The following is a 25,520-nucleotide window of genomic DNA, read 5'->3' as shown; positions in this document are numbered from 1 at the left end:
CTTATAAACATTAAACCCTCTGGTTTAACAAGGAGAATAAAAGAAAACATCAGGCAGAGGGTTAAACAGGATAATAGCTAGTCTATAAAACAACTATTTCTCTGTTAGAGAGAGAGAAGGGCTTAAACCAGACACCGTAAAAAGGAGTTGTGCATTACTCAGACTTTGACTCCGGTTGCACAGACCATCCTAAATGTCATCTCTGATTCACACTTGCCCCAGTAATTCCCTATGAGACTCCTCAGAATGTCCCAGAGACAGACAGTGACACCCAGTTGAGACAGAGACAGTGGCACCCAGTTCAGTTTTTTGGACAGCCATGTACCCACACACATCATCAATGATCTGCTGTTAGTATTTATAATGTAAGCTATTTTTTCACTTACAACAACATTCAATATCATGTTCTTCCAGAGAATGGAAATCAGCTACAATTTCATTTGCTCACTTTAATTTCGTTCCCTGAGATGAAATTGTTGGTCCCAGCTATTGACATTTTCTCTTGATGACATGCACATTGATATGTCAAGTATCTGTGTAAGCAAGTTGCTTTTTTCTGTGTTAGAAAATATGTTACAGAAATTTCCATTCCAACATTAATCTACAGCAGATTGTATGAGGAGATAAATGAAGCACAGAACTGAAGGAAAAGATGTAGAACAAAAGTCACTGGTTTATGCCCTTTGACATATTTCTTCGAAAGCACCTTCCTGCACATATCTCTTGAATCCAAGGTTTTAAGTAGCGACATGCACTTTTCATGTCAACAGCGAACACCATGCAGGACCCAGAGAAACCAGTGGTGGTTCCAAGTGGTATGGCCAACAGCTGGGGCAAAATTCAAGAAGGTGGACAACAGATCCAGTTGGGGGCAGGACTTAACTGAGGAAAGCTGGTAGCCTGTGCCACTCGTAACAAGGAGCAATTTTCACTCATTAAATTTGGCTTGTTTACCTCCAGCTGAACAGTTTCCCACTCCCTGAGCGTGAGGTATGTTTCCCTTCTTCCAGAGATGCTCACTGCACACAGTTCTAGGGATCTTATTCAACTGCCAAGCAGAACGTTCATCTTCACTACGGCTGTTACAGTGCATGCCTAGACACACGCTAAGACCCAGCATGATGGCACTTGTGAAATGCTTTCAAGAAAACAGAGAAATTCATCAGAGATCACAGAGGAACGAGAAAAGCAAACCAGTCCTGGGTGAAAGAATATCTGCATGATCCTGAAAACATCACCAAGCCCTTACCATCTCAGGACCACAGCAGAGAGAGAAACAGTATTTCCCGTGATAAGAGACACATAGGTAAGACCTTCATCTTTTGTAAGATATCTTGGATATTCTTGAGCATAAAGCCAGATGTAGAGTTTTTGCCTATGTAAATAGACCATGGGCTGTGAATGGTTTTTTGCTAGATGAAAGGATGTCTGCAATATTCTGTCAATGTGGGCTTTTTTTCCCACATCTCAGCCATTTTGAAGTACAGCCCTTCATAGTGCCTGACAATAAGGTACAATAACAATGCACTGGACTGACATTTCTGTAGAGCCATGTGCAAAATGGGCATGCAGCAGGCTTATATGCCATGGAATATGTGGACGTGGCCGTGTATGCTAGAAGAAGGAGCAGAGGCATCCAGGGATGAAGATAAACAAGTAGATACTCTGGTCTTGCATCCTCACTTTCTTCCCAATTCCTGAATCACAGCCAGAATCTCCTTCTTACTGCTCTTTTCTGGATGTCTTCTTATCTGGGCCTTAGCTTTACCTTTCTGTACTTGTGATCTAGGATAAACACAAACCATCTGAAATATCCTGAGAAAACACCCCCTCCACACTCAGATTTTGGGTGGCAGTAGGCCCTCATGGGGATAGAGTTGATACTTCGGGGGAGAAAATTCCTTTTCGAGAGGTACAATTCTGATCAGGGCTCCTACTTCACCTACCACTATTCTTGCAGTGACTGAGAGATTTACTGCAAGACACAGCTCAGGTTGTACATGTCACTTCAAATGCCACCAAAAAAGGCAAAGGTAGAGCTCAGCAATGAAGCATTCTGCCTAGCCCTTTAGCCCTTCAGTAAAATTTTGGGGTGAAGTGGAAGCTCCAGAGAGATCCTACTCCAAGTGGGGATGGGAACAGCAGGAGGGGCGGAGATGGCACAGTGAAAGGATCTTCTTACCTCAAATGGAAAGCAGAAACCAGCTCCTTACTATGATAAAGGCAGTTAGAAAGGTATTTCACCCTTCATTCATTTTCAGCTCACATTCAGAATTCTGTTTAATCCCATTACTGAACATGAGGTGTTTTCCTTAAGTTATCTCACCTGCAATTTGTGCTGAAGAATACTTATCAGTTGGAATAATCCCAGTACTACCAATTAAATTATTCACACAACTGCTAGAAAGAAGGGTGTTCCCTGCAGCCACAAGTAAACCTGTGGTGGTTATTCAAAGCTGGGAGCCACAAAACAGTGGAGACAGGGAGTGCACATTCTTTCTGCTGTGGGAGAATGACCAGTAGGTATGCTCACTTCCTGGAAACCCAAGTATCTGTGTCAGCTTTCTTAGGCTTTATGGGGAGTTTTAGTAATTACTGAACAGCAATAGAAATAAAAAGAAGAAAGTGAGAGGTAAGGGGAATGTAAGAATGAAATTCTTCTTATGACGTACACAGTCTAGTGTAAACAAGGCTGATGTGTCGGTGTACAGATGTGTCAAATGGTTGAAACTGTTTTGATTTAATAACATTTTGTATTTTGGGTATAATTCAGATTCAAGCCAACAACACCTCTTTTGTCTGTATTAGCCAACTCATGTAAACTAAAAAGTTCTGTTGTGTTTGTTGGGTCTTGCTGTTTGTGCTGGCTGCCACCAGTGGCACAGCTGCTGGAAATGGACATATTTCAGTGGGACCATCAGGGAGCCATGCTTGAGCTGCTGGCACTGGACTGGCCATCTCCATTCTCAGAAAGTATTTTTGTATGTCATGTGGTGCCTACATAAAATGATGGTGCTAGAAAGACAGTTATTTCCTCGTCTTTATTTTATACTTACATTTCCAGCCTGTAAATATTTGGTAAGTAATCTTTCTTGATTGATCTTTGTCCTGCTCTCCATTCATCCACTGATCCGCGCATCTACACAGCAACCTTTCATCATGCCAGAACTGCTTTGGTAGAACAAGGTCTATAGGAAAGAACAGGGTAAGGCGAAAATCTTCTATGTTGCCCTTTATTGCATTCATTGTAGACACTTTTGGTTTCAAGACTGGCGAAATATCATGATGGCCAAGAGTAGGAAACTTGGGTCTGTCTTTTCTGAGACACCCAGAGCTCAGTGTCAGACATGGGCATGCTCCATGTGCAAAGCAGAGGCACAACTCCTGTGCTCACTGCATAACCTCTCTGCTCCTTTGATGAATAGAAAAAGCTGCAGTTGTGAAGAGGCTCCTGAAGGGCGTGCGAGCGGTGGGAAAAATGCAGACTAATGGCAGAGATGCTACTGCCTGACCAGCAGCTGATGGCACGTGTTCAAGAAAAATGCAGTATGGGTGTTGTGTTTTGGGAGGGGTGCCAGAGAGATGAATGCTGGAAATTTGGGCATCATGGGTGAGTGGCTGCTGCTCATTTCAACCTGGCAGTATAGCAGCTGCCCTTTTTAGAGAGGAGCCTTCACCTGCACACCATGCTCGTGGATGGAGGCAGGTTTGTTCCCACTCCAGTTAATCAGTATTTGAGTGCATGCGGGAAGCAGCACAGCTACGTCAGGCCTTGGCATCCCAGCAGTGCAGCACTGTTGAGTGAGTGAACCTGACTGTCTGGGTCACTTGTTTGTTGATTTTCTTTAGGCAAAGATGTTTTACAAAATGAGAAAAACATTCCAAAGTGAGTGCTTATTTTGTAGTCAGCAGCAAAGGCTGGAATTCCAGACATGATGCTATGCCAGGACCTGACAATGCAATAGTAGAAGTTTTTAAAGTAGCACAAAAGTATGAGCTAACCCACTCTCAAACGTCTTTTTTAGTAATTAATTTAGTTTGCAACACTTCATTTCTCACCTTCATTTCACTGCTTCTAGACTATCTTGTTACGCAATAAAATGTTGTTTCCTCCAGCTATTTGCTGTAAAAATTACTTAAAAAAACAAACAAAACAAAAAAAAAAAACCCAGACTGTGTATGAAGAACAACATGTGCCAGTTCTGTCAAAAAGAAGGACTCAGCCCACAGTTTGGCAGAGACACAGGAGGCACTTGGGATCGTGCCAAGGAGGGGGCCAAGCCCAAAGTAGACCCTGGTCTAAAGAGAAGCATAGTGACGTCTTTGGGCCAGGCAGCTTGAGCATCTCCTTCTGCCTGCAAGCCATCTGCTTGCTTTGGACCTGCAGTGTCCCAGTTTGCACATGTTTGCAGGGAAGGAAGGAAGGAAGACAGGAAGGAGAGAAGGAAGGAAGGGAAGGAGGGACAAATTAATGATTATCTGCTACAGTAGCGATAAAATAATTTCTGCTGTAGCACACTGCTATTTCAGATAGCAGTGCATTTTTCAGGTGCTATTGTGAAAAGATTCACTTTCAAAGTCATCAGACAAATTATTTTTCTTTTCGTTGTTTCTCAGAATTCCTGTGATGATTCTTATTTTTCCTACAAAGCACGTACAGTGAATACCTTGCCTTCTCCCATCCCTGCATCTGTGAGTTTTTCTGGACCTGTCCCCCTAAGGCCTCTATGAGCTATTTCCTGGATCTCTTAGGATACTACGTTTGTCAGTATTGTGTTATTGACGCTGGCCACCTTCAGAGCCTTTGGTGAGCTTTGCATTCCTCTTCTCCCAACAATGAGCCTTAAGCATAATCAATGGCTCTTCTGCACCTGCTTCAATGACTCTGGGATCTTCTGAGGCCTTCCTCATCTCAATGAGCGTACCGTTATGTTGGGCTTTCATTATCTCATCCATCATCCTGCAGCCTTTGTCCCTCTGTTTTCCGATTTGACTTCTTCAATTTATTCAAGATAGTTCCACTGTGAGACCCAAGTTCTTTGGACAGGTCTTGCTTTCTGGACAAATCCCTGAGCCAGTGTGATGTGGTTCTGATGCTGTGTGTACTGTGCATGCACGAAGCAGAAGTCTGTGCCAAGGCAGAAAGGGCCAGGCCTGCCGTACATGCTCTGAATAGTGCTTCATTACCTGGCCCATGAGACCATACTTCATATTACAAATATCAACCCAACCCGTGTCATGTGAGCCATGGAAACACTCTCTACATTGTCTGGCTTAGTGAAGCAGGACAACACATCTGCCCAGAACCTCTTGACACAGCTGAGATGGCACTGATCTACAAATCATGTCCAAAAGGGCGGCATCTCTACTGGTCAAGAAAATGTTCCAGGGGCTGCCCCCTAGAGGCAAGGCCATCTGGCAAAGTGGCCTGTAGGAGATCTCTTAGCCTCTAAAATTGTTGCCATTTGGAAATAATGCCCAGTAAATGGCCAGGGATAGTGTAAACAAAACAGTGATGCTGCAGTGCTGAGAGATGTTCCCTGGCTTGTTCAGTTTTCTGGGAAAGGTGTAGCCAGGCTTTCTTTGCTGTCATGCATTACAAAGATTTTTGGCCTGTCCATGTTCTTCCTCTGCTTCCCATCACTTCCCACACTAGATTTGCACTTTCTGTCCTCCCAGTCCCCTCTCATCTTTCTGCCATTTTCTCTAAACCATGGCAGTCTGACCTTTTGGCTTGGATGGGCCACACTGAGTGAGGAGGAAATGTCATGGCAAGAGGTTTTGGTTGCTGTGAGCTATAGGTATGCACCCTGGGCTCGGCTGCACCGCCGCGATGATGGGGGCAGACGCAGGATGAGCTGGGCCAGGCGACATGCTGTCTACAGGCTGCAGGTTGCACATGCCTGATCTAAACCATTTTCTATTCACATGAACAAATGTTTACACGAACACATGTTCTTCCTGCATCCTCTCCCAGGTGCTTTTTTCCCGCCTCCGTTTTCCTCACCCCTGCTATTGCCTTTTTCACCATTTCTCCAGGAGTATTGCTGGTGCTGCTCCAAGAACAGCCTCCAGAGTGAGCTCCTCTCTTCGTAACTGTGGGCAGGGGAAGGCAGATGTGCAATCAGCTTTGGTGGGAGCCTGGCAAAGGCCTTGCTCCAAAGACGTGGAGGAGCTCTGCACAGTACAGGTTTTTCCAGTCAACGGCTCTGTCTTGGTCTATTGCAAATCCAAGGCTTTTTTTTGACGCTCTGTTGCAGGGTGAAATTTGCCTCTGGCATGATTTCCAGGGGTATGTGAACATCGCTGACCCAGCAGTCAGCACAGAGATGTGGATGCCTTTGGTAGACATGTGTCACAGCGATGCTTCAGCAGCTCATGTGTGATCCTGTGTCGCTGCTGGGTCCCAGCAGGCCTCGTCACACAGCCCCATGAACCAGCACGACCTTCATTCTGACCCCCTCTGCTCTACATTACACTGACTGTCGAAGCAGTTTAGCAACAAATGAATAAACCAGACCTGAGTTACAAGGACTACCTCGCCTTTACATTTCATCAGTTACAGCTGAAACAAAGAGTTAGAGCCCCAGGCAGCCCACAGTGGCTTTCCAGGAGCCACACAGCATTTTGTCAGTCCCAGCAATGTCTCACAGCAATATTCTCCTGGCTGGACCTGCTGCTCCACCCACCCAGTGGCTGGGCACTGCAATTCAGGGCAGCTTCCTCAGGGAATTCATTAAAAATCCCAAAACACACAAACAGATTTTGATTTCTCTTAAATAAATGTTTTTCCAGTTGAAAATATTGAACGAGCATCTGAAAACACTGCGAAAAAATGCTTTTTTTTTTTTTTTTTTAAACAGAGTTTAATTTATCCTTGATGAAAAATAGAGGGCATAGCGAAAAAGGCTAATGTCTCCATTTTGTTTTCTATCATCAGCTCAACACTCTGGAGAAATTCTGTAATAACGTAATGTAAGATAATATAATAAGAGATAGGGGAGAAATTAGAAGACAAATAAGCATCACTGGCAAAATAACTAAGGAAGAAGATATGTTTAAAAGAGTAAAAACTGCAACATTCCATCCCAGTTGAAATCTGTTGAGAAGCCTGTGGGCAGCAGGATTTGGAACCAGGCTCATCATGAGGAGACTTACAAAGTATTTCACTGTTTTTGCTTGATGAGATATTGCTGTCATTTGTATTGTAGTGATTGACTTCTGCATCGTTAAGGTGCTTCTTCTGGGGTTAGTGTCCTTGTACATCCATCTTGTCTAATGACAAAGTTTATGGCTAACTCATACATTGTTATGGATGGGGTATAAACTGCTGACACTGGCTGGTGATACTGCCAAGAAACAGTTATGCTCCATTATGAACTCTTGTAGCTGAAATAACTGTGGCTACTCCAGTGCAACGCTCTAACACAAAATGGCATAGTAGTGAAGAAATGTCACTAGCTATTCTTCCCGAAGGCTTCCGTCAGTGAGAAAGGAAAGTGGAATGCTATAGATCCCAGAACAAGCTGAAGGGAAGATCTTCAAGGCTGAGAGTTGACTAGCAGAGAACTGAAACTCAGAGCAAATAAATGGCTAATCACTATTGGATTTCTTCTGTGTTCAGAGAAATAGTTTCATTGTGCTCAAAAAGTAAACAGAATGGTTCAGTTGGATCAATGGATCTCACAATAGGATCACTTTTTCCCTCTTAACAGTGGTAACCTTTAGGAGACCAGACTTTAGTATGAACACTTGGGTCATAAGGGGATAATGCTGGCTAGTTATCTATGCATTCTTAACTCACAGTGTCCCACATTCTCTATCACTTTTATAGGCTCCTTTTTCACAGAGGGGCAGATAAATCATCCAACCCCTTTGCCAAAACCTGCATCTCAGGTAACCCTGGAAATTGAATGGAGGACCTGCTGCCAGAGCTAAAGCCTGTGCCATGAACTTTGAAGTTACAGGAGACTGATTTCTTTGGACTTCAGTCCCTGGAAAAAAACAATTGAGTTCATTGGATGACCTTTTTTGAGGATAGTCAGTGAAAAATGGAAATATCCATCAGGGCATTTGCTTGGCACATTTTTTTTGGATGATTTAAGAGCAATACATTCACGGTCATATCCCAAAGTGGAAGACCTGCATTGATTTTTCTCTCTTTTCATCCATTTAATCAATCTAAATGTAGCCTCATAGCTGCATAATATCCTTCAGGTTCCATTTCCCTTTCTTTCTTCACCTTATGGCCCTCCTGACACTGTGAAAACTTTCTGAGCATAGTCATCGTTAAATACACGCATTATCTATATTATTGCAACCTGTATTTATTTCACAGCCTATGAGAATTGCTGGAGAAATTACTGCAAGCAGATACAACTGCAGAGACCATCCCTTGGGTACCCTTGTGAGCACGACTCCTCGGAAGGTTCCTGTTAACCACCTGCAGCACAGGACTATGTCTGGAATTCATCACCACTCCTATCCACTTTTTTAAACTTCATTTTTTTCTCTATAACTTGCATTTAATAAGGCACAGTTACAAACTTAATTAGCTTGTGTTCTTAGGGGCTGCCAAATTTGAGCAATTCAAGAGGGGGAAGTTGATTTTACCCCAAGGCAACCACTACCACACCACCCCCCAGACTAAAAACTCTGCTCATGCTGAACACCAGCTCTGGGGAGATTTATGTTTTCTCAGGTAAAATTAAGACATTATGTTGTGTGATGTAAAGGGCAGCGTGGTCTTCCCACCCTCCTTCTTTCCTCTTCTGGCAGGAGTGCCTCTCAAGCTGATGAGCACAGGAGAGGAGAGGGCATGTAACCCTGTCCATCAACATTTGTGGTGACAATGCTGTATTTCTGAAGAAATAAACTCGAATAGTACAAAAAAAGGCACAGAAAGAGGGAAGTCCAAAGAACATGGTCCAGAAGCACAGCCTCTGCATTGTCTTGTGTTAACGTTAAAAGCAGTGTTGAACACTTTTGTGATTAGTGTTTTCACAGTAACTATGGGGTGTTCTCTACAACAGCTGCAGGAAAAATCCGGGTATCAGAAAGGCACATGATTTTCTAATGGATTAGGACAGTGTTCTACATGTATTTTATCTACCAGAACATATATACTGTGTGATGATATGAGATCAGAGAAAAACTACGGTGAAGAAAGGAAGTGTGATCCAAGTCTGGCCCCACACTGACAACAGCAGATTCAACTCACTGCCTCCTTGCAGGATACCTGTGTAAGACCCCATTTCCCTGCATGTAAAACAGGAATAATCCCTTTATCAGGAAGGTTTCATGCTCATAAATACATTAAAGACCATGAAATGTTCCAATCTGGGGGGCAGAACAATATAAAAATAAGTAAGATAAACCGAAGCCCATTTTTCTGGGTTTTAAAGTCTGAATCATTATATTTATTTAGTGCTGCGTTATCCTTCCTCTGCTTCTTGCTTCCCACTATGCACACATAACATATTGTCTGTTAGCATGTTGTTATTTTAATTTGTGCCAACTATTGTGTTTCTTCCTTTACTCGTCTCAGAGCTCCCCGTGCCACTGCAGGGATTACGGCGCTAATAAAAGCTCTTGCTGTTCTTGGTGGAGTCCTCGGGTAGGAGATGTCTGTTTCTAATTGTTTTATTATTGTTGGCTTTGAACTTCACATCTTTTCTGCTGATGTGTGCCTTGAAAGCCCTTCCCAGGAAAGACAGCATTGCTACCACAAGCTGTTGCCCAACCCCACGGCAGGAGGTTTGTGTGCAGAGGAATGGTTTGATCGGGGGCTGGAGCCCAACTCTGGATCTCACCTGAGTTAATTTGGATACTGGTTCGCTTTTTTCTGACAAACTGCTTTCACCCTGTTTTGGTGTTACTCCATAGGTTTAATTTCTTTGATTTATCAATGGCCAGTGAATCATATTTTTTGCCACTTTTACAGCTCATATGGTAAGTGCTGTTTTCAGCAATTTCTATTTAATATTTAGAGAATTTCAGATTAATGAGCTGTACTGTTATACTTACTTTTTAAATTTAATAGCAGATGCCCTAAATTCGGTGTATTTATATAGCATTTGTTACTTCTGATTAAATGCAGTGCAGTCTGCAGGACATGCACAGGACTTGTATTTGAGTGTTACCAAGCAACATCTCATGAGTTTTATATCTATGATAGTCACAAGGGATGGCTTGAAAGTCACAAGTTGGCTCGAAAGCTAACTTGTTGTTGCTGTGCTGCAAAAAATAGAACTCATTCCAGCTGTGCCACACTGGCTGAGATCCTTGGTCAGACTGATTTGATCTGGTATCTCTCACCTGGTACTAGCTGACAGCCGCAGAGAAAAACTGAAACAAATAAACTAACCAAATCTGAGAGATAATGGAGGCAATCTACAACACTATTTACAATATCTGAGCACTCTTTCTTGACTTACAGAGATGGCCTGAGGCAAAAGGCTGTTGTTACCTTTACTAAACTTTAAGGACAGCAGATTGAAAAGAGTTTGGGTGGGATGTCGGGCAGCTAGGAGCCTGACACAGCACTGGGAGGGATGTGATGATTACCTCCTTGGATGGAGGAGGGGAAGGTGAGAGGCCTGTTTGGACAGTATCCAGCAACTGCCCTTGGAGATGTCAGGGCCGATGGTAGGGCTGGGCCAGCCCCAGCTTGGCACCAACTAAGGGCAGACTGTTCCCACAAAGGACATTCTTCCAAGTAAGGTACATCAGCACTTCTGTGATGAGGGAAAAATGTCCCAGCAGTTAGGTAGAGAAGTTATCAATGAGAACTGATTCTATTGTTGGTGCTAGAAAGGGACCAGAGGAAAGCTGTTCAGAAAATAACTTGCAGAGATGACTCACTGCAGGAAGGGTACTGAGTTGCTCAAGAATATGGAGAGAAGAACAACAAAGTTGGGGAAGAGACTAGAATACAATGAATGACTGCAGAAGAGCAGGCTGAGGGAAGACCTCATCACTCTCCACAACTACCTGAAAGGAGGTTGCATTGAGGAGGGTGTCCTTGAGTTGTACCATAGGAATTTTAGATTAGACATTAGGAAGAATTTCTTCATAGATGGGGAAGTCAAGCATTGGAACAGGCTGCTCAGCATAGTGATGGAGTTCCCATTCCTGGAGGGATTTCAGAGACGTGTGGATGTGACGCTAATGGAACGGTTTGGGGATGGGACTTGATACTTCAGGTTGATGGTGGGATTTGGTAATCTTGAAGGATTTTTCCCATCTAAGTGATTCTGTGATTCTATGACTCCTCACCCTGGATGTGGAGACGGATGAGGAATGAGGTGCAGGATAGCACAGGATAACTTCTCCTCCAACAAGAATGTAATGAGTGATCAGAAAAAACTGGTCCTATGCCCCTGGAACCTGATCCTCTGTTGAGTGCCCAAATGACAAACTGACTGCTTCTGCATACATCGGCTTAGTCCAGAAAGGGATCTGACTGTGGCTTTAAATACTTGAATAATTTTGCCAAGAGAATCAGCTCTGTGCTTAAATTCATTGCTGGTTCCTTCCACAGTGTTCAGCGCCTGGAAGGATCAGCTCTACACATTTGTCACAAGCATCTCAGCAGTCCAAAGGTATAGAGACTGCCCCCACATATTTAGGGAGAGGTTTTGGCATGGTCTCTGAGCCATAGTTGCTCAGGGGCCATACATGGCCATGCAAGGTGCAGAGGTCTTCTGTCAACATTTCTGGAACCCCTGTTAGAGCCTGCTAGAATCAGCAAACCCTTGTACAATTGAAAACATTGTCCTACAAGGTCCTTCATTATAGTTTCTCTTCCAAAGACAGTGAACTCCATCCTTTTCATCAGGAGTGGAGTAACTGCTTCTGAACATAATTTAAAGGTGGGGTTGTTTTGTTTTTTTCCCAAGATACTTAAAATTCCTCTAACATGTCTGTATGCCAGTGCCAGTAGTTTGATTTTTACATATGTCTTCTGTTGCAGTGAAGATAAGCAACCTCAGCTTTAATGCTTTTTGTATACCTTCTAACCCAGAAAACCTACCTTAACTGTCTTGATCTCCAAAGTAGGAGCTGTCAAGCACAGTTTTCTGTCCTGTCAGGTTCTTAGGAGTCTTCTGGTCAAGAAGGATGTCTCCTATGAGAACAAACATATTGTATCCTTTTCTAAGTCCCTGCTGGTTTTCTGCATCGTGAGACTTTTGTCAGCTCTCTCTGTAGCGTATGGAGATTTATAATAAGCAGCTTATTTTAACAGAATACCTTCATTTCATATTCCTATTCTTTCTTCATCATAAAAGCATCTAGGAACACACAGCTGTAAGGATTATATTTGCCATGTAGTGCTTTCTAATAGCACTTTAACAAGATTCAGATCAAAGTATGAAAGAAAAAAAAAAACAGAAAACAGCTATTGTATAACTAAAACGTGTATGTGTAGAGGCACATTTTTATCACCTGTGAATCCACGTTACCTCATTTTGCCTAAAAAATGCAGATGGGTAGCAGTAAGTAGTCTCACATGCAGAAATACATATGCAGACACAGTGGAAGAAGTCAGATCAAGCCACTGTTGCCTGGATTTTTCTCTATATGAACATCTTTTAATTGCAATAGTTAGAGGTTTCCAGCAGAGCTAACTGACAGTCAAGGCTGGGAAGGGAAGATTGGGAAATATGTGTACACAGTAATGCATACAGTAATACCACACATACAGCACTAAGAGTACATGTCTGTGCAAATAACATCTGGTTCTCAACAGCATTACATCATGACACCATTCAGCAGCTAGTCCAAACATCCATCTCCCTTTCAGTAGAAATCTGAAAACACCTGCAATGGGAGAACTTTTGTGGGAACAAAAAATGAAAAAGAAAATATAAACAAGTTTAGCTTCAAAACATACTTCAAGGCACGATTTTTGAGTGTCCTTGCTTAACAGTAGAAACAAGTACCAACCACAGAACTTGAAACACCTAGCAGGTCAGTTCATGGGAGCTAGGCGTTAAGTCAGCTTTGTGAAACTTGTGCAGGTGAAGATAAATCATGCCTTGAAGAGTTCCATCAGCTGTGTGACAGCTGCAGTCACAGGTGACATTTCACAACTCCTGCATGCAGTCCAAATTGCCGCTTTTATTGTGAGCTTCAGATCATAGACACATATTTAAGAAATAGTTATGTTTGCCCCGGGTTTCTCGTTTTTGGCTTGTGCTAATTTGTATGTGGGTGACGTGCCTCCCTTTATTAAAAAATAAACACAATTCTCAGCTCCTGGGTGAGATTAGAAACTGATATATTTTTAACAAGCACTAGTTCAGAACTCTGATTTTTTGAAGGAATGAAAATACTGCTAAGGATTTTATAATGAGAATAAATCTTAATAAATTAATATACTTGTATTTCATAGAGGGACATAGATAAGAACAATATCTTACCTGGTATCTTACCACAGCAATGACAATAGAAGATGTTATTTCAAGAAAACAGAATATGGTCTTCTTTCTGTGGTTGTTTTCTATAATACTTCCCCATCATCTGATATCAATACCTAACGTGGTACTTGTTCTGGTGCTGTTATCTATGCATCTGCTGAATTCCTATTTGAATCCAGTAGGATCAAATGGAGTCTCAGCAAGTTTGCTGATGGCAACAACCTGAGTGGTGCAGCAGTCTGAACAGAGGGGACAGATGAGCCATCTAGAGGGACCTGGACAGGCTCAAAAAGTGGGCACATGAGAACCTAATGAGGTTCAACAAGATCAAGTGCAAGGTGTTGTATTTGCATCAGGGCAATCCCAGATACCATTACAGTGAGAAGAACTCATTGAGAGCAGCCCTTCAGAGAAGGTCTTAAGGGTCCTGATGAACAAAAAACTGAGCATGAGCCAGCAGTTTGCACTTGAAGCCCATAAGGTCAACAGTGTCCTCCTGCACTGCATCTAGAGAGGAGTGGCCAGCAAGGAGAGGATTGTCCCCTCCACTCTGCCCTCTTGAGGCATCATTTGGAGTACTGCATCCAGGCCTTGGGCCCCCAGTACAAGAAGGATGTGGAGCTGTTAGAGTATGTCCAGAGAAGGGCCATACTTCTCTGAAGTATAATCAAAGATTATCAAAGGGCTGGAGCACCTCTCCTATGAGCAAAGACTGAAGGAATTGGTCTCATTTAACTTGGAAAAGAGAAACCTCTGGAAGGACGTCATTGTAGCCTCCCAGTATTAAAAGAGGGGAAATTTAGATTAGATGTTAGGAGAAAGTTCTTTACTCAGAGGGTGGTGAGGCACTGGCACAGGCTGCCCAGAGAGGTTGTGGATGCCCCATCCCTGGAAGTGTTCAAGGCCAGGTTGACTGGGGCTCTGGGCAGCTTCAGCTGGTAGGAGGCAACCCTACCCATGGCAAAGGTATTGGAACTGGATGATCTTTCAGGTCTTTTCCAACCCAAGACATTCCGTGATTCAGTGCTTCTATGATGTATGAGTACCCTCTTTTTCCACGTTTCCTACCACCTCCCCAGAGCACTACCAGCTCAAGAGACACAGAATCACAGAGGCTCTTCTGCATTATAACTTGCCTTCTTGCTGGGGATGGAAGTCAAAGTCACTGGTAGTTCCCCTTTCAGAGCCATGTTGTGGAGATCTTCACTGGATATCCACAAGACTAGTGACTGCAACAGGTCACAAACTCTGGCCTGCTGCCCCCTAATTTAATTGGGAGCTATTCAGCATTCTCAAATCAACATCATCCAGTTCTCCTGACTCATTGTTATCTACCTTGCCTGCTCAGGCTAGTGTTCCCTATCTTCATCTCAACTCAATGTAGGTCTTCTGAGCTATTTGTCAAAGAATCTCCCTATGGTGAAGACTGATGCAAAGAATTCACTGTGCTTCTCTATTCTAGCTTCATCATCTCTGAGTGTCCCTTTTAGACTTTGTTCATCAAGCAGTAATATCAGTTTCCTTGCTGGATTCCTGCTTTTGAGCTACTTAAGTAATTTTCTGTTCTGATTTGCAAGGCATACTTCAATTCTTCTTCCACCCTCTTATTTTCCATTTATTCTTGAACTGTCACATTTTATGAGTGCTCTGTTCTCCCATTTGTATAGTTTCTACATGCTGTAAATGGTAGTCCTTTCACATTTACAGCCTTCATATTGCTTCCACTGATTCTCAGGGCTTTTGCTGGTTAGCTGTATTATCTTTCTGCATGGTAATGTATGGTGGTGCAGACACCAGGTAGGACAGAATTGCCCATTGGGTCAGAACTGTACAGAAACTCCACTGAGCCTGCCAGAGCAGCCAGGACTGTGCTATCCAGGTCAATCCAGTGGAGCACAGGCAACTACTCAAATGTTTCCACCCAAGATCCATGACATATCAAGAGTGTATGCTGGTTTTCTTTCCTAAAATGTGTCTTTGCATCTGTTTTAGGTACACGTACAGTAAAAGCAATTACAAATCTGACAAACCAGACCATTGAAAAATTATAAAGATTATGAGATGAATTATTTGCTTTATCCCTCAGCCCCCCTCAACACTTTGCACTAGGAGGATGACATCATCAGCTGAAAGAATAATTGGTTCTCCAGATGCTTGAATGATACTGAGGGCTCTTTCTTCTCTTATTAATGTTCTCTACCTGTATCACTTTGCCTATTTCAGATGTGCACGAGTAATAAAACACGCGCGTGAAAAGGTTTATAATTTTAACATTCATAGAATTCTTTTAATGCATGTTAGGAATAAAATTACTGTGCTCGATTTGTTGCTGCATTTCTAAGATTAGAAAAGAATCACTGTAAAAGGTTGTTCTAATAAGGAGTAGGTTTTTGAGAAACTGGATTCAAAAATACGTATGGTTTGCAGGCAGCTTTTCAATGAGGAATCTGATTAGTTTGTGATTTATTTTATGTTTCTAAAGCAGACTGAATTCAAAGTATTTAGACTGTGTATTGTGTCCCAGAGGTCCTGTTAGTACTTAAAATGGTCTTCTTATTTGCTGGCATAGGCCTAAAGTAATAAGTGATATATCACCACCACAAGTGAAGGAATGCTGGATGATATAAACAAAGAATTATCAGGAAAATTGGACCAGTGTTACTTGTCTAATAAATTATTTTTTGGCAAACATTCCATAAACATGAATTTTAATGTCTATAGCCTCTACTTTTTCTTTCTGGTGATGCAGTTTTATGACTGCACCCTCAGCAATAATCCTTATTGATTGTCACCATCAGTTGTTTGGCTCCAGTCTCCAACCAGTCAAAACAGCCGGTGCCTAGCTGTGGGAGGAAAAAGGGAGAAAAACAGATTCATCTGTGAAAAGATATCTACAAAGAAACAGACACAATATGAGGCTGATATTTCAGTTTAACCCCCAGAACAGAGGCACAGTGGAGCAGGCATTGCTCTTAGGAGTTAGACACAGAGAGTTGGTGACGTTCCCTTGGGAGTTAGCAGAGAGCGCAGGCACAGCGCTCTACAGCTGAGGGTGAATCAACCTCTGAAAGCGCCTATTTTTGGCTCTGAAGGGGTGGTGCTCACATGATAAGTGCTAGGCCTGACCACCTCTCAGGCTGTTAACTTCTCCTGAAATGAATTCCACTCAAAAGCTGTCTGTGGCTCACATTCATGCACTGGCCACACTTTGCATCTTGAGGAAAAAACTGTATGCAACGGTGATAAAAGAACAACACAAGTACACAAAAATATGAATCGCAGTTCAGTGCATGATTGCTTTTCTGCATCCCATGGTAGTGTTTTGCCCAGTGGAAAGATGGATGTATGCAGGTGGACTGCTGTAAAAGTATTGAGCTGTCTGTATCCCCATCTGGCCTTAAAAAATGGGTTCACTCTGAGTAATAGATGAACTGTGCCATAGAGCTGGGGGAGAAGTCCATTATCCTCCAAATAAAGCCCATAAGCAAAGGCCATACATGGTGTCAGATGCCTCAGCTTTCTTTTCCCATTTCAGTTTTCTTCCTCAGATGTCGTAAAGATTCTGAAAGCTGCCAGCTGGAATACTCCTTATGCCAAAAAATCCTCATTTTGCTCACAGAAAATTTCCTTATGTTTGCCAAGAAAACTGCATTGCAGCAGCACTAAAGAACTTTGCCTTGGGATAAACTGATGAGGAAACTTCTTACAACATCTGTTAAAGTTCCTATCTAGCCACTTTAAAGCTCCAAAGGCTTGGCTCTTCAAGGACTAATGAATAGAGATGGTAATTAACACATACACTTAGAACAATTATTTTCAGCTCTCCGCAATTTCAGCAGAATTATTTCCTTTCCAAAGACAACACTGGATCAAAATATTATTTGTTACAACAAATAGCATCAAAAACTATATACTTAAGAAATTAATTAGTCTTACAGATGTTAAAAAGTATTGCTTTTTTTTTTTTTTTTAAAAAAAAAGTATTATAAAGATACTGTTTGTTGATTCACTCATCTGCTTGAAGAAGAAGCAAATAAAGCTGTGGATTTCACAGCAGTCCAACTGCCTCATGCATGCTATTTGCAATGTACAAGGTCCACGCCTGTTCTCCTGGATGCAAAGAGGTTCAGCATCTGCAGAGACTGTGCTTCAGGACCATCCCAATCCAGGGAGCTCTAAGCAATGGGCATCCAAACTTCTGGCTTGCTTGGGCTGCATTGAGTGAAGAGGAATAAACATATACATAGGTTGCTTTGAAAGTAATGCCTCCTGTTGCACTTGCATGGAAACTACAACAGATACAAAGAGCACAACACCACCACTTGAAAGAGCAAATTCCCAGCCACAAAACAGTATTTTTCAACATAGTTACTGCCAGTAGCAATGCATTTTTGCCAGCAATGAACACAAGTCTTCATACTGCGCTTGTCAAAACCTGCATCAGGGGAGATGACCCACAGTCACTGCTGCCATTGCTGAAATGCACCACTTCACTCTGCTTGCATTCAGTGTTTGGTCTCCATAAACGTTTAGCAAGCATCAATGAATGCCAATGAGTACCATTGTTTCCACATGTAGGAATTCAGTGACAACCTTGTTCCATATGCTCTACCATGTTAGGCACTGTTTTGTCAGACTGCACCTCTGTGGCCATCTGTCACACAGCAACATGTGAGGAATATTGGTGGGAAGGTACAACCTCTACTGCTGTACTACCAACATCCTCCTCGGACATCGTGGGCAACATCATAAAACAGGAGACATTACTTTCAGAGCCCTTCTAAAATATACAACAGTTAATATATAAGTAATAAAACCAGTAATTTTTAGTATTTTTATTAAAACATCAGAAAAGAGAACAACAAAACCATAAAACTAGTGGGATATATGACCACGTTTTTGTGTAACTAATGCATCAGTCCGGTTTGATGACAGTGGTTGCAATTTGTGGTGAGGTCTGAGGTGATCTTCAGTGATTTTTGATGAAATTTTACTTTTCCTGTACTCCATCCTTGACAATTTTTCAGAAACGTACATACTGCCAAAAAGCTATGACATGAACATGGCTCGATTGTCAAGAGAGAGGTATTTTGTTCTGGTAAGAGAGGGCTTATAAAAGTCTGGTAAAGTGACAAGATCAGATTTTTGAGTTGAATATCTGATTGCAACTCTATACATACCTTTGAGAATTTGCAGGTAACGTATTTATTGAGACTGAAAATGGAGTCACAAACACAAATTGTTATTGTTTTCAGCAATTTCAATACCTATTCCCAATTTCCTGTATCAGAACGGAAAGCACAGCGGCGTATTTTTCTCTGTTCACAGGACTGTGTTTAGTCGGTGTATTACAAATGCATACCATTCTTTGCCATCACTTGAGTTAGCACTGCACTGCGCCCTCTGTGTGCCCTGGTTTCAGCCCAGACAGTGCCAGTGACACGATGATGTTTGGTTGTTAGTGATGGTGTGCACCCAGGGCCAGGCGAGGGCAGGAAGAGCTGCTGCCATGATGGCACAGGCCTGGGGGTGGGCTGCAGTACGGCCTGGGCCAGGACACATCACTACTGAGATTAGAGTTCAGTCCTTTCCTCCTGAGAGCATCTTCAGCAGGGCAGGAAAAGTGTGCATGAGTTTACATATGGATGAGCTCATGGCAAGGATCTGCTGTAATCTCTTGACAGTTGCTTAGCCTGCTGCTAGGCAGATGTGTTTGTCCCCATTGCTTCCCATGTGCCTGCCTCACAAAGAATTGGCCGGGGTGCCAGGTTGGGATGTTAGCCTCTCATTGGAGTAGGCCTGCTATTGTGGAATTTGAATCATGCAGAGAAACCACTTCCATACTCCATAACTTGGTTATTCTTACCAAAGCATCTTCAGATTACATGGGTTATCCAGGGAACCTACAGTCAGTAGCAAATAATCGTGAATTTCTCAATATTATCCAACCAGATCTTCAGCAGGAAAGCAGGCTACCATCTGCAAGATTTGTGAATGTACGTTATCTCCATTAGCATCAGTAAGAGCAGTGACCATAAATCCTTTCACAAGATTAATACACCAGAGTGTGTTATCTGCATTTCAGCACGCCTAGCAGAACAGGGAAGGAAATGAAGATTAGCAGCACTGCTTTCCACTCATCACTGGCAAATTACCATAAATAACTACCCTTACAGTAACAACAAAAAAACAGATGATTAAGTGTTTGCCTAGAGGCACACACACAGTCTGAATATTTAGCTTAATTATCTCAGAAGTGTTCTACGTCAAAAGCATTGTTGAGCTACAGCTGTTATGTGATTTTCTTTTCTTCCAATACAGATTTTTACAAGCTTGAATTATTTTCTCTGAAATGCTTTAATATTTCTGAATAAAACATGAAAAGAGAAATGAAAAGTCTCTTTCAGCATTTTAGGTTGATTGTACTTGTTTTCCACAGACGGCTGTAATCCTGAACACATTCCAGCTGAATATTTAACTGCCTACCTAAAGTTTACGCCAAAGATGCACTTGATGCATTTTTCTGTTTTCATTTCCTAAACAGAAATGTTGCCCAGTGCTTTGACCATCTCACAAATGGCTGCATTTTTCTGACTACAAAATTTGTCCACAAACGTCTCACATGAGCCATCAGAAGCAAAGGAAAGATGAAACAGGCTCTTGTTTTGACAGGCTCTGCAGATAGCAATTCATGCAGCTAAAAATATCCTCAGATTTGCTATTACAAAGTCTTATTTTCAGTTACTGATAACTTTGTTCATCTTTTTTTTTTTTTTACCCAATTTTACTTACTATCCTCGTTATTTCTCTCAGGTCGATTTCCTTTGGAAACTTCCAACAGAAACCCAACATTTAAAAAGAGACTATGGAGACTTTTCCCCCTGTATTAATATGTTGCATTGAAACTTTGGGCACTTCTATCCTGGAGAAGACTCTCAGAGTTCAAAAAGGTTTGCTTTGTTCTGAGGCTGAAAAAAACTCCCAGAGCAGATGGAGGTTGGGTCCTTGTGGAAAGCCTGGAGTGAAAGCTGCTCCTTCCAGTGGCTGGACACAATGCAGAACCTGCTAGTTTTGTGAAAGTGCATGAAACAAAGGAGTTCTTTTTTTGCTTAAAGATTTCCCGGTGTTTGATCTTGAAATCTTAATTTCCTTTAAATGTAGCTCTTGGTACATGATTCCATAAAGAACTTAATATGTGTCCTTTTTTACGGGAGCATTTTAATCCTGAGCTCTCATTCTGAGCATATTGGAGCATGTAAAAATGGAGAGTACATCTTCCATAAAACTCTTCTGGCACACACTTGCTAAAGAGAAATGGTTGAGATCCATCCACAGCACAGAATATTGAGAGGCAGCATTTGAAATCCAGGAGAAAACTGGATTTCCTGAACAGAAGTGTTGCCCAATTTTGTAACGAATTGAAAACAAAGCAGTGATATCCTGTTTTTCTCCCCAGCCCTCCAGCCTGCACGTATCCTGTAGAAGAAATTGGCTGTGTGAGCAACTGATGTTTTTATTTATTGAATGAAATTGAAGGGGAAAAAAATCCTATAAAAACTAATCTGTCGTTTAAAGAAAAATCAGTAAATATGCATTTGATTTGAATGAGGTGTTTTGCTTAACCTAAAACAAATCACTGCACTTTGGTTTGGGTCACTTTTAATAAATGTAGGGATGCAGACCCCACAGAATAATAGGGAGATGGCTGGATGCAGCATTAGCCTTGAATTTGTGAGTGCTGGGTTCAGGCATGTTGCCTGCAAAAATCCCCAGGGAGTCTAAGAAACTCTACAGTGGATTTTTCTCTTTCTATGCTTGCAGCTCTTCCATTTTACGTGTAAACCAAACAAATACCGTTGGATTGTCAGAGCCCTGACTTCTCAGGTGAGTACTCTGAAAATGAGGCTGTCCTTCATGCAATGATTTTTAATAGCATGACCCAATATTAAGTAAACTTTCAATATCATAGCTTTGTCCAGTAGCCTAGAGATTTCAGTACTTTTTTAGAAATGCTGTGGTCACTGATTTGATGGTTGAACTAGCTGATTTTAGAGGTCTTTTCTGATCTTCATAATTCTAAGATTCTATGAAATCCCAGCTCCAGAAGAAGGACATTTCAGTCACCCCCTCAAGCTCAAGCCTAGCAAGCAGCCCCCCCTTGGGTGGCTGGTGCTAGGAGACTGGATGTCCTTTCAATACCTGCGTTGGTTCCATCTGCTACTGGGGAGAATTCAGCAGCGTGTAGTCTGGGCACCCCTCTGCTGGCAAGGGTATGACAGTCTAATGCCTAAATCCAACAGAATGGTGGTGAATTACAGCTATGAAAGAGTTATGCTGGCAATAACAGATGTCTCAGAGAATGTACTCCAGCATCACAAGTTTCCCTGATGGGCACAGCCCTTACCAGAACTGAGGCTAACTGCAGAGAGCAATCCCTTGCTGCTAGGCAGATTCATCATACAGTATCATGGCCATGCTTGTTTTTCTGCTTTGCTTCCAACAACCAAACTCTCTCAACCATCATAAGCAGAGACATCACTGCACAGTATTTCACTGCTCCCTGGAGAGGCACCTTGAATTCCACTTAAGTCCCAGCTGCAGATATCTGGCGGATATATCACTGAGTTAACCTTGTATCTTTGGATAGTCCATAGATACTAAGGCAGACAGAAAGTAATGATTCAATAACCTTTTTCCTATATTAATAAGGATGCCTCCAAAGACTGCTTTGTCTTGTTGTGTTGTTGAGATGAAATTGAAATTGCTGCTCCAGAATGAGGTTGGTTTAAACTACAGAGCTTTAGTCTTTCCTGTTTGTGATTATTCACTTTTCAAATGCAACTCAAGTGAGTATTAAATGGGACCAGTGTGGGGAGAATAAGAAAGAAGAAGGCAAATATAATTTATTTACAGAGTGAGTGCTTCACATAAGGTTCATAAAAGCAAAGCTATTCTGAAAATTGAATTAAAACCCAATTACTTCCAGGTTTGGTGAGTCTGATGAGCTAATTAAGCAATGCTTTCTCAAATCCAATCCCTGAGGTCTTCAGAGATGATCGGATAGCCAAGGGGATACACTTTCAGAAGAACTACTTGCTATTGCATTCTCCCTCACAGCTCAGTTCTGTTCACCACACAGGAGCAATAGCACCCACCTTCACCAGATCCCTTTGAGAACCCCTTAAGGGCAGATATAGGTAGTCTCACATGACCTGCAGTGTCTCAGTAATCTGGAGTGTGCCATCACTGTCTGCGGGATGAGGTCAGAACTGCTCAGCTTTGCACCATAGGCACTCCTCTTCCCCTCATTTGTTAGAGGCACCATTACAGAAGGAAGATGTGGGATCCCATTCCTGGTGACTGTGCAGTATATTGGTGTGTCAGCAGGGAGAAGAGATAACTAGAGAGTGGTTGCAGCATTATGGCAGTGCAAGCACTTACCTGCAGCAGGTTAAATCCTGTCCGTGTCCTATGTACCGTCTGTAAATTTCTGCTGAATAATATTTGGTGTCTACTTACTGCAAACATTGCTCAAAATTCCTGATGACTTCCAACAACGCCTACCACAAGGACAAGGTCCTCTGGCAGCACAAGTAGGTTTAATTCCCAGGCAAACATGATTCTAGAACCTGGAAGAGCCAAGTTTTCGACACTATGTTATCTGAGACTGCCTCTATCTGTACCCAGTGCTGTAAATTTCTTATTGTGTCCACATCCAGCCTCATGTTTTTCTTAATCCATATGTCAGATCCTGAGCTACTTAGATTTCTTTGCTTAAGTCTCACACTTCATCAATCCCAACCACATGGCATGAAACACTCAGGGTTTACCAAAATAGTACTTTCAATTTAATCCTCTTTCACCTTTTTTTCCCAAGTACTTTGTTATAGTTTTTCCATTTTGGTGGTTAAAACAACCGAGATTCTAACTTCATAATTTCTTTGAAATATTGGTCTGGTTTCATGAGTCCTTTCCATGAATGAATGCACTGTATTTCTGTATTTTTGGCAAATTCAAATCTAAGTTTCAAACCCCACTGAAATAAATAAATCAATAAATAAATAATTTAAGACATAAATAAAAGAATAAAGGGTAAAAAAAACAACAACACTGAATTTATTGAAAATAAGGGACAGGAGATTTCAGAATTTTGTCCACTTTTAAGTGGTCTTTGGCTGTACTTCAGGAAACAATTACACATAAATTGCAGTAGTTTCTACATTTTATAGAAAAGTAATTTCGAAACTTTTAATGTACAAAACAGAGTCACGATCATTGTACAATACCATGCAGATGTAGCTTTACACTGTAAGCACTGTCAGGCCATGGTTTGCTTGTGCACATGAAATATCCACGAGTCAGAGGGGAGTTCATGAACTGACAGCATCCTCTGAATCAAAAATACTGGTCAGAAATAAAGGTCAAGAGACTCCGACCTTTGTCACTGCACCTTCCTGAGGCTACTGTCAAGGCTAGTAAAATTGTTGCTTCAAAGATCCACAATTCTTATTTGTACTTTAAAATCAAGAGATGTTCTTTAAACAGTAGGGGCAATATAACAGTAATTTCCAACCTCACATAACGCATGACAACTTATTGGTATTTTTATGAATCATGGGTTGAGTGTGCTTCCAAACAGCATAATTTTCTGTTCCAATGGGTACACTATTCCTTCTGCAACATGTCAAAAGTAATTGCTCTCTGAGCTCCGAGGAACTCTAACATACTCTCTCAAACCACATGCAAAATGGAATCTCAAAAATGATTGTGAAATTAACTGTTTAGAGAAAAATTAGTCCCCAGGTACCCAAGCTCTTCATACGGCAAATCCAGCCTGGTTCTAATACAATTAAATTGATTTCCTCTCATGCAGACTTCTAGTTGGTATGTTGGTGGCTGAATGTATCAATTCAATAAATGTAAACACAAGAAGAATTCTTTTGCACAGCTTTTGTTGGCTTCCCGCACCAGTGGATTAAAAATTGGCAGTTGCAAACATTTCCTCTTTCGTAAACTGAGATATTCTTTCGATTTAGATGTGGTTTTACAATGGTTTAAAATGCTGGAAGGTGAGAGGAACCGTTGCATCATTTTCTACCATAACATGAAATTCTGGGTGGAAAACAATTTATCCTGCCTATACCTGGGCATCAAATAAACAGATAAATAAAAATAGAAAGATTATTACGCTGAAATATGAAAAAAAGAAAAAAATAAATTGCAAATCTTCTCCTAAGCACTTCTGGCTTTATTTGTTGTCAGTGTTATCCCAGAAACCAATAGCTCATCCCATGAGCATTCTTGTAATTTCTGCTCTTAGTGTGACTGAAAATACAGGAGACAAAAACCTGTTCTGTCTCATTATACAAAACTGAACTTCAGTTCTGTTTTTACAATATGCCACGGTGGAAAAAAGTAAGGAGGCAAGGGAGCCTTTTTTGTCTATTCCAACAGCACCCAGAATATGAATAGAAATGTGGAAAATAAAGGCCAACTTCTTACTTTTGTGTAGAGAACTCAGATGTCCTCCAAGGTTTGAGAGATAATTTGAATCTGTTTTTACTTATCTCTATTATGTAGAATGTAGGGGATGTACATTTGAAAAGCTTCAACTTTATTCAAAGGAAAACACAGGCACTTTTTACCTTTTCAGTTGTTGAGGAATTGTGAAAACATAAGCCTGGAACATAAAGAGGGAATCTTGCTCCACAGAATTCCGGTACCTCCATTTTAAAGATAAATCTCTTCATGCCAAGGAAGAGATCAAGAAACATCCAATGGAGATTCAGAGCTTCTCACTCTTAGGCTAAGTCTATGCTGATTTTGGTGTCTCTGTGAGAACATTCACACTACTGGGGACTAATTCCCTCTCAACTGACCTGCCTCTATCCACATCCCACAGCACTTTCAGAGAACACCAAGCAGACCTACACCTAAGCAACAGGTAACGTTGCCTCCATGTATACCTTCTACAGGAAGTAAGCTTTCTCAGAGTAGAGAAGGAGAAGGGTGGATGTTGTTCTAGATATAAGCAAGGCATTTATGCTGTCTCCCACAGCATCCTTGTCAATAAGTAGATAAATTATGGACAACACAAGT

This window comes from Centrocercus urophasianus, unplaced genomic scaffold, assembly GCF_019232065.1.
Source record: "Centrocercus urophasianus isolate 14NV4802_14NV808 unplaced genomic scaffold, USGS_Curo_1.0 seq_9, whole genome shotgun sequence".
In the NCBI taxonomy this organism is placed as follows: Eukaryota; Metazoa; Chordata; class Aves; order Galliformes; family Phasianidae; genus Centrocercus; species Centrocercus urophasianus.
This window is presented reverse-complemented; position numbering follows the sequence as displayed.